General features: G+C 39.0%; 1 long non-coding RNA gene across 4 annotated transcripts; it reads left to right on the top strand.

The window, feature by feature from the left end:
- Nucleotides 1-295: 295 nt before the first annotated feature.
- LOC127161149 (uncharacterized) lies at nucleotides 296-6,425 on the top strand. Of its 4 annotated transcripts, none has more exons than XR_007826961.1 (9): nucleotides 296-583; nucleotides 1,036-1,076; nucleotides 1,197-1,289; nucleotides 1,390-1,835; nucleotides 2,187-2,272; nucleotides 3,155-3,182; nucleotides 3,272-3,399; nucleotides 4,990-5,040; nucleotides 5,369-6,425. It is a non-coding gene; the product is annotated as an uncharacterized LOC127161149 (long non-coding RNA). The 4 variants fall into 4 exon arrangements; XR_007826960.1 differs by having other exon boundaries at nucleotides 1,007-1,076; XR_007826962.1 differs by having other exon boundaries at nucleotides 296-1,076; nucleotides 1,390-1,452; nucleotides 1,557-1,835.
- The last annotated feature ends 3,800 nt before the right edge of the window (nucleotides 6,426-10,225 follow it).

Raw genomic sequence — 10,225 nt, 5'->3', positions numbered from 1 at the left:
AAACATGATCAGCTTTGCCCTTTTGGCGGTGACACCGTTTAGACTTTTTTAGGGCAATTCGTTTTAAAGTTATTGGCGTTTATCGCTGAATGTGTCACGAATATCGAAAACAAAACCAACTTAACCCCGCTCTAATATTGGTCCGTCTAATTTTGGTCCAAATTTGCCCCACAATCGATGTTGGAAATTGGTTGTTGTTTGGTCCGTCGGATTTAGTAGTAATTCACATCCGGGACATTTCCTCGTGTGCGCGCCTCACCCATTTGAAATATTTTTTTTACAGACGCCATTTTCTTTCCTCGAGATGCGGAGCATATGAGGACGGGAAACGACGAAATAAAGTGTTTAATGTTACGCACAAAATGTGTTTTGTAATATCATATCGTTTTATAACGATATTCATGTGCTGTATGCCGCTAAACTTTTGTCAGACATTTTTTTCCACTCGCGATGGGGAACAGACGAGAGCGCTGTGCAATTAACGTTAACTTAGCTCTAAACTTTTTCTTTGAGAGATAACGTTATTTCCTTTCACTCGCGATGCGGAGCAGACAGGACAGTTTTATTAAGGAAAACACAGAAAGTAAGTGTTTTACCTCATTTACATTATGTATAATATTACATTATGGCCACATTAATATGTACACATTAATATTGCACCTAAAGGTTTCTCACAGTACATGCTGTGCCCTCCTGAACATTTTCTCAGAAAGAGATTTTCTTTCAATCACGATGCGGAGCGGACGGGAAAGTTGGTTTTTATCAAGGAAAAGTGTTTTACTTCATTTACATTATGTGTAATATTACTTTATGATGATATTAATATCCTGCGTGCACGTAAACATTTCTCATAGATCTGAATTGCTATGCAGTGCTGAGGTGGAGGTAAATTTTAACAGGGAAACACTAGAAGTAAATGTTTTATGTCATTTAAAATATGATTTTATAACGTCATATTGATTTATAGTGATATTTATGTGCTGTGCTCTCCTGAACTTTTTCTCAGAGAGATATTTTCTTTCAATCACAATGCAGAGCAGACGGGAAAGTTGGTTTTATCAAGGAAAATGCCAAAAGTAAGTGTTTTACTTCATTTAAATTATGTATTTTATAAGATAATATTACTTTATGATGACATTTATACATTCTGCGTGACATCTGCTTGCTTTAATGGGCGCGCACACTGAACATTCAAGTCTGGAGCAGAAAGAGTTACCATGGAAATGGGGCGGAAACTCAACTGTCCAGCAGCAAAACACATCTCCCACTGTTGTTTTCACAAATTTCAGGTAAGTTTAGTCTCTAAGATTTCGCAAATAGTACAAACATGTGTTCCTGACACTTTCTTTCATGTAAATGACACACTTCTGTTAAATATTTCTTTTATAGAAATGGTTTATTGTCTTAAGAAAAAGTCTGTTAGCATCTCAACCGTAATGCTAACTATAAGAGGTAAGTTAGGTTAACTGTTGACTCGAGCTCTCGTTTATGAAAGTCTGGACTTTTAATGTTATCTTAATTAATGTTACTTGCTGTTTTGCTTTTTTATTATAAAGGTTTTGCAGGCAATTTGTAATTGGATGAAAGGAAGTAAGCTAATTTATTTAACCTAGAAGTATGCAATGTACAGTTCATCAGATACAAAATTAACATGGAGTGTGAAAATGGGCTGAAAATACTTTAAACATGTTTTGATCATTCATGGTAAACAAATATTGATTCCACTTGTCCTGTGACTTCAGCAATTTCAGAAAAAAAAACTTCTACGACACAGGAAGAGTTCCTGATTTTAAAATTTCTGAAGAGAGCTACTGACAGAGATATAAAAAACACAGGTGATCTGAAAAAGCTTATTAAATTACTTTATATGTATCTTTCATAATATATTTAGCCTGTATCACCATGCAGCTGTAATTTTCTTTTGCAAAATTATATATATCTATATACTTTTATGTTTGTTTGCTTGTTAGATATTTTAAAAGGACTTTAACATACAAACATAAGTAACACTGTACATGAGCATTAAATAAGTAAACTTAATGTAAATTCTGTTATTAAATTGTTTTGTATATTCTATAGATTATTTATTTTTCTTTTCTGCATTTCACCTTTGCTGTAGTTTACTTCTAATAAACCTGACGTTGTATAATAAATATTGTTGACAGATTATTTATGTTCCTTCCTAGATTCTTCCATGCTAATGGCCGTGCAACAGAGTTGGAACGTATCTCCTGTCGAAAAATATCTCTAGACATTATGAACCATATGACTAGTAAGTAATACCTTAAACATACACTACCATTCAAAAGTTTAAGGGTCAGATTTGTCATGTATTTGAAAAGTCTTTTATGGCAACAACTGCTGCATTTATTTGATTAAAATACAGTAAAACAGTAATATTGTGAAATTACCATTTTTTAAAACTATTTTCTATTTCAGTATGTTTTAAAAAGTGATCTAACCTGATTTTGCAGCATCATTATGCTTACACCGGGCACAACCCGACAAAATACAGTAGAACCCATTATAATCATTGATGCTGTCTACACTGGATGCGGCGAGGGGCGACACGACAAATCCCATACAGTAAACTGCTACTGCATTCTATTTATGACAAATTACATTTTACAATGTATTCACATATTTTAAGTTGTAATAATAAACAATACTGTTTTTATTTATGATCAAATAAATGCAGTTTTCTTGGTGAACATAAGAGACTTATTTCAAAAACTGACCACAAATGTCAATAACACAGGGGATACAAACATTAGTCCATTTATTCTAATAAAGAACAAGAAGCTCTTAAAAATATTAACATAAACAGATTTTTTTTTTTTTTTTTACCTTTGGTGATTTGTATTGTATACCAAGAATGCAAATGCACAGTGACGTAGATTGTCTGTCTATGCTGGATGCAAACCAGAGCAACCATTGAAAGTCATTTGAACTTTTTGTCAGTACATGATAAATAGAATGCGGCATCAGTTTGCTGTCAGGGATTTGTAGTGTTGCGCTGTGCATCATCCAGTGTAGACAGCATCACTGATTATAATAGGTTCTATCGTATTGTGTGGTATTTTGTATGCATTTTGCTCACAGTGTTAAAACTGGTATGATGCCATTCATAACTAATAGAACTTTTCTATTTCAGAGACTGAAAATCATCAATAAAACACAAGGTAATGATAACTTATTTTAAGAATATAGTAAGACTAACAAGAGTAAATAAAAATGCATCTGTGACTTCATATTGCTTCTTATTTTTCAGTGGATTGATAGCTCCAACACCAATTAGGGCAGACCTGAGCAGCTGATCAAGGATCACCAGAAACTCTGCAGAACTTCAGTACCCAGTCCTCAATAAGTCCACAATACCCAGGACTGGAAACCAGAGTTGTAAGTCATCAATCTAGCAGTCATTCTGCCTCTGAATTGTCATGTTTAGAACATATTTCAGGAGATCTCAACATTGTCTCTCGAGGTCCACTTACATGTGTTTTGCTCCAACCTAGTCCAGTGCATCTGAACAAACTAATCAAGGTCTTCAGTTTAACTATAAATTTACCTAAACTATGGGTGTGTATCTCTCAGGTCCCTTGATCATTAGTCAGTGGTTAAAGGAGAACTACACTTCCAGAGGAGTTTACAAATGTAGTCACCCCCTGGTTGGATGTTCATGTCTTTCTTTCTTCAGTTGTAAAGAAATTGTTTTTTGAGGGAAACATTTCAGCATTTTTCTCTGTATAATGGACTGATATGGTGCCCCAATTTGAACTTCCAAAATGCAGTTTAAATGCGACTTCAAACAATCCCAAATGCAGTTGTATACGATCCCAGCCAAGGAAGAAGGGTCTTATCTAGCGTAACGATTGGTTATTTTAATAAAAATAATAAAATGTATATACTTTTTAATGTCAAATGCTTGTCTTATCTTGCTCATCCCGACCTCTGTTTTGTTCCGGTTCATGACGGTTAGGGTATGTCGAAAAACTCCTATCTCATTTTTAATCTCGTTTGAGATTAAAAAGTATTTTAAATTGTATTCTTTTAATGAAAATAACTGATTGGTTTGCTAGATAAGACCCTTCTTCCTCGGCTGAAATCATTTACAACCGCATTTGGGATCGTTTGAAGCCGCATTTAAACTGCATTATGGAATTTAAAAATCGGGGCACAATATCAGTCCATTATATGGAGAAAAATCCTGAAATGTTTTCCTTAAAAAACATAACGACTGAAGAAAGAAAGACATGAACATCTTGGATGACAAGGGGGTGAGTACATTATCTGTGAATCTTTGTTTTGGAAGTGGACTTCTCCTTTAAGGGATGCCTTAATCACAAAATTTTTACTGTGCACTGAAATGTGTGCTCCCTAAATAGCTGTGAAAACCAGAAGGCATCGATGCTCACTACGTTACCTTATAGGAAGTTCTGAAGCTCAAAACTTAAGAGATAATTCACTACAAAATGACATGTGATCAATTTTAAAACACAAACCAATATCATATTTCAGCATAAACATAAATCACTAGACAGGTAATGTCTAATCTAGCAAACATGTAGAATTTATTTATGGCTGAAATCTTGCACATTCATGTAACAAAGTATTTATCATAATGTACTGTAAATAGCATTAAAAGAGATATTCATTTTAATGCTGTGTGTAAATATCAGTAGTGGTGCTGTACAGTGAGGATGGAAATAGTCACCAGTGTGTGTAGTGAGCCTCTCTCCTTATCAATGTCTGAATTTGTAAACACAATTTATCAATACACAACCTAGCAAACTATTAAGGTGATTGAGATGCACCCTCTGTATGGCAGTGGACTTTGAGGGCCAGAGTTGAGAAGAACCCCTGACACACTAATTAGTTAATAATCACTCATGAAGAGTGAGTACACTTTCATTTGAGCAGAAATATGTAATATTTGTCTCATTCAGTGATGTTATTTTCTATTCCCTTTTGTTTGTGTGTCAATCACAGCTAAATAAAACCAAAGTCCATTCAGCCACAGGTCACTGCATCTTTTGCTGTGTAAGTTTTTTTTTTTTTTTTTATTTGTCAAACACGTTCTCAGTATTTATATATGTTTCGGCATTTATAACCATTTTAGGGATCACTGTTTTAGTACGGTTCTTATGTACTGTCCATTTAACATTTCAGCAGCTGAATTCTTTTAGCACTTGCATAGTAATTTTAATTGTACCACATTTGCGATGCATATATAGGAAGTGACATAAAACTGTGTTGAAAATTCTAGAAAATTGTTCTCATGCTGTAAGTCAGTTCCCACTCTTTTGGTTATTTGTTTGTTTCTTTTTAACATTTACATTTTGGTTCTTGTTTTCTTTCTCATTTTTAGATGCTGGAGAAAAAACAGCCAGGCTAAAGCATTTAAAATGGAAACTTTTGTCGTGGCTCAAAAATCCAGGATTGGGATGGTGGAAGGAGCAGAAGAAGCAGAAGACCAGAGATCGGGCAGAGATCTACTGATGCCCCTGAAGGAACTGTTTAACTAATGTGTTCGGTTTAAACCAAAAATTTTCAGCACTCACCTTCATGTCTTTCCTAATCTGTAAAACTTTTGGTCATCTTTGAAACATAAATGTAGATCTTTTTAATGAAATCTGAGAAATTCCTGTCCCTCTATTTCACACTTTATGCAACTACCATTTTCGAGCCTCAGAAAGGTAGTAAAGACAGCATTAATGTAAGCCATGTGACTCCAGTTGTTTAACCTTAATTTTATTAAGTGATGTGAATGGTTTATAATGCATAAAAAACATTGCATTTTTATTCACACACACACAAAAAAATCTTATGGTGCTTTTGTGAAAATGCGTTGGAGATACCTAATTTATGAATAAAGACGTAATTTTGTTGTTGCTGCAAGGCATCTGTTTAAAAAAAATATTTATTTGCATTCTGCAAAAACATTTCTTATGGGTTTGGAGTGACATCAGAGTAAGTAATTAATGGCAAAATTAGTATTTTTTGGGTGAGATGTGTTCTAATGTGGTTAGAATTGGTCATTGTCCTGTGTTATAAACATTTTCAGTATTTCAAAGATTATTGTTTTGAAAAATCAGTTTCAAATAAGTTCTGCTCCTTTGAAAGTTGTATTAGAAGAATACTGTGAAAATATGTTTCCCACAAAAAATATTGGGCAGCACAACTGTTTTCCACATTGATAATATTCTGAAATGTTTCTTGAGCAGCAAATCATATTAAAAATGTTTTCTGAAGGGTCATGTGACACTGAATACTGGAGTAATTATGATGAAAATGTAGTTAATATAAATTACCTTTCACAATGTATTCATATAGAAAACAGTTATATTTTATAATTTTACTGTTTTTACGGTATGTTTAATCAAATGCAGGCTTAATTTGTGAGCAGGAAAGTGTTTTTTACTTGAAAGATGTATTTAATATGTCAATAAATGTTTTAGTACTCTTTTGTGAATCGTCTTATTTTGAATATGAGATAAATATAATCATGAATTTACGGTTGAAATTCGGCCTGAAAAAGACGTCTTTTTAACTTTCACTTTACAACCATATTTAGACGTAATTTGGACGCCTTTTTATAGACGTCTTTTCGACGACCTGAAGAACACGTCTTTTCGTCTTTCACTTTTCAACCAAATTTTCACGTTGTTTAGACGTCTGGCATTGTCGTCTTTTCGACGAGTTTTTGCTGGGTGGGTTGTCATTTGGTTGTATTCTGCATGTTTAACTACACCTAAAAACTCCTTAATCTCCGGACAGAGCTCTCGAAATCTTTGCAGGAATTTCCCTCGACTAAGCCATCTCACGTCATGTCGTGCAACAACAACTCAGAGTGGTCACAGTCGGCGTTCTCCAGATGCGCACGAAATAGCCGTCTTTGAAGAGATCTGGCGCGAATAGAACAGGCGATCTTCGTTGCCACATCCATTATCTCTTTCATGTTGAGCATTTTTTGCGCATAACGCTTGTTGGTGTATTATGCAGTGATAATTGAGGAAGTCCGGGAAAGCATCGTCCTCCCTGCACTTGGCAATAAATCCATTCGAGCGGCCAACCATCGCTCTGTCCGTGGTGATGGACACCAACTTGCACACTGGGAGCCGTGTTTTCTCCATAAAGTTTTTGAAAGACTGAAATATGTCCTCTCCTCGTGTGTGTTCTTTCATGGGCAGTACTGTTAACAGCTCCACTTTTGCAATCATATCATTAAACACCATCCGAATAAAAATGCACAACTGGGCTGTGTCACTCACGTCTGTAGACTCGTCCAACTGCAGTGAGAAACACTCGCAATCTGTGATGTCCTTCCAAAGTTGCTGGGTCAAATCCTCGGCCATGGCTTCACTGCGCCGTGTAACTGTACTTCTTGATAGCTGGAGAACTTTAATCGAAGATATTATTTCTGGTTTGGTTTTTAAAGTCTCGGAACAACGAGTCAGCTGCTTCAATGAATGCCTCTTTTACCATCTCTCCGTCTTGATTTCTTGTTCTTAACGATCAGGTGACTCACTCGGAACGAAGCTTCGGTGGCTGCCTTCGTTTTTGAAGTTAGCTGTGAGAAAAATGACTGCTGTCCGGACAGCTAAGATTTTAGTTCCTTCACCCTTATTTTTCTCAGTTCGCTTTTCGGAGAGAAGTCAGTGTCGTAGTTTTCATGAACAGTCCGAAAATGCCGCTCCACATTTCCCTTCTTCGGATTAGCGATTACAGGCTGGCAGATGAGGCACTTCGAAAATGACATAGTGAAAAAAAAGTCCACCTCCCACTTCATATGGAAATGGTAAGTTTTTGACTTCTTACTTTGTCCAGCTCCCCCACTCATTTTTATACCCTTTCTTAAGTTTAAAAGAAATAAATTGGAGGCTATCTCGCTAGCTTGCTAGAGTTTTGCAGCACTTGGAGCCGTTGTATGCATGTTCATGTGCGGTGACTCCTGTCATAAAAGGTCTGATGTCAGACTGGCTGACTTGTACGTCAATCAAGTGACAAAATTAATAGTGAGGACAGATGATTGGCTGACTTCTACTTAATTTTATGTCTAATTGTTAATGCCATGCGATCTACCCACACCACCTTTGCGATCCAGATCGCGATCGACCTATTGGGCACCCCTGATCTAATCCCTAGCACACCCTCAGCACATGTTTGTTAACATATTCATCTTATCGGCAAGACATATCGGCATAATTTTTCATATCGGGCCAATGCCGATATTTACATTTAAAGTCATTATCGGCCGATTCCGATATCAGTCCGATAATATCATGCATCCCTAGTAAAGTTGCTTTGACACAACCTGTTTTGTTAAAAAGCGCTGTATAAATAAAGGTGATTGATTGATTTACCTCATGTAAATAAGAGGTTGCATGCAACTTATTTCTGCTAATCTTCACATTTCTCATGACACCTATCATTTTGAGAGATAAAATTTAAGAAAACCATTTCAGCTATAGTGGGTCTATTTTTGAACCTGAGATTTAAATAAATAATATATTATTAAATTTAAATTTATTCTTAATCCAAGCATGTGACATTTAATTTTGTCATGTGGAGAGGGAGACGAGAGGCGAGGGGATCCATATGCAAGCTTTTATTCAAGGGACGAGACAAGTACATGGTCAGACAGGCAGGGTCAGAACAAAAACAAACAAGTATGGCGGAGGGAGGCACAAGAGAAGTCCGTGAGGCTGGCGTGGGTCGATCAACGGCGAACATAATCCATAACGAGAGCCAGAAGAGTAATACTTACAACGAGCGAGAGTCCAGAAAGGCAGGCGTCGAGACAGACGAAACGAGATGGCCAGGCGAGAATAATAAACTCAGGAAACTAGGAACTCAGGAAACTAGGAAACACAGGAACAAGGGAACTCGGAACTAGGAAACTAGGAACTCAGGAAACTTAGGAAACTAGGAACAAACTCTGCTAAGGTGCTAGCACTAGGAGAGCGCTAAACGCAACCGATGCAGTTCTCCACATATACACTCCACAATACTCGGTGCTTATCGAGTGAAAGTCCAGGGCTTAAATAGGGCTGCAATCAGTGTGGTGGGTAATGGGAGATGTAGTCCGGGGTGTAGTGCAACAGTCTGTGTGTAATAATGGAGCGAGAGCGACATCTGGTGGTGAGCAGTCCGCAGAACACCGACCAGATTCGTGACATAGCCCCCCCCCCAAAGAGCGGCTTCCAGACACTCCAACAGAACAGGGGAGCAGTGGGGCAGGAGCGAGACAGGGCAAGGGTTGGAGGACCAGGTCCATGTGGAGGACCTGGTGATTGAGGCAGGACCGGCAGAGCAGGAACCCCTTCAGGGCGGAGCAGGAAGCGCGGAAGCCCTCCAGGGCGAAGCAGGAAGCGCATGAGTCCTCCAGGGCGGAGCAGGAGGTGCAGAAGCCTTCCAGGGCAGAGCAGGAAGCACAGGAGCCCTCCAGGGCAGAGCAGGAGGCAGGGCAGGAGGCGCAGGAGTCCTCCAGGGCAGAGCAGGAGGTGCAGAAGCCCTCCAGGGCGGAGCAGGAAGCACATGAGTCCTCCAGGGCGGAGCAGGAGGTGCAGAAGCCCTCCAGGACGGAGCAGGAGGCACAGGAGCCCTCCAGGGCGGAGCAGGAGGCAGGGCAGGAGGCGCAGGAGCCCTCCAGGGCAGAGCAGGAGGCGCAGAAGCCCTCCAGGGCGGAGCAGGAGGCAGGACAGGAGGCGCAGGAGCCCTCCAGGGCAGAGCAGGAACGAGCGTCATGGTCTGGGACCTGGGGAGAGCAGGGACAGAGGAGGCAGACAGAATAAGAAGAGAAGCAGAGTGTGTACAGGTTAACGGCACCACCATAGGAGGTTCTACAGCCAATGCTGACACCTCTGGAGACATTGGCGCGGCTTCTCCGGCAGACGAGGCCTCTGGAGCGGACTTGAGACCGGACGGGACCTCTGGAGCAGACTTGAGATCGGACAGGACCTCTGGAGCAGACTTAAGATCGGACGGGACCTCTGGAGCAGGGTTGTGAACAGGCGTGACCTCAGGAGCAGACTTGTGAACAGGCGTGACCTCGGGCAGACTTGTGAACAGACGTGACCTAAGGAGCGTAGTGTGCAGCCCATATACTCAGAAAAGTGATCTCCATCACACTGGCAGAAATGACGTGACAAGGCTCTGGGAGGTCAAACGAGACTTGACTTGACTCTTGACGTTCAGATGTGTCGTGACGAGACTCTGGACAGAC

This window comes from Labeo rohita, unplaced genomic scaffold (assembly GCF_022985175.1).
Source record: "Labeo rohita strain BAU-BD-2019 unplaced genomic scaffold, IGBB_LRoh.1.0 scaffold_562, whole genome shotgun sequence".
Classification (NCBI taxonomy): Eukaryota; Metazoa; Chordata; class Actinopteri; order Cypriniformes; family Cyprinidae; genus Labeo; species Labeo rohita.
Note: the sequence above shows the minus strand (reverse complement) of the source record. Positions and strands in the feature narration are given on the sequence as shown.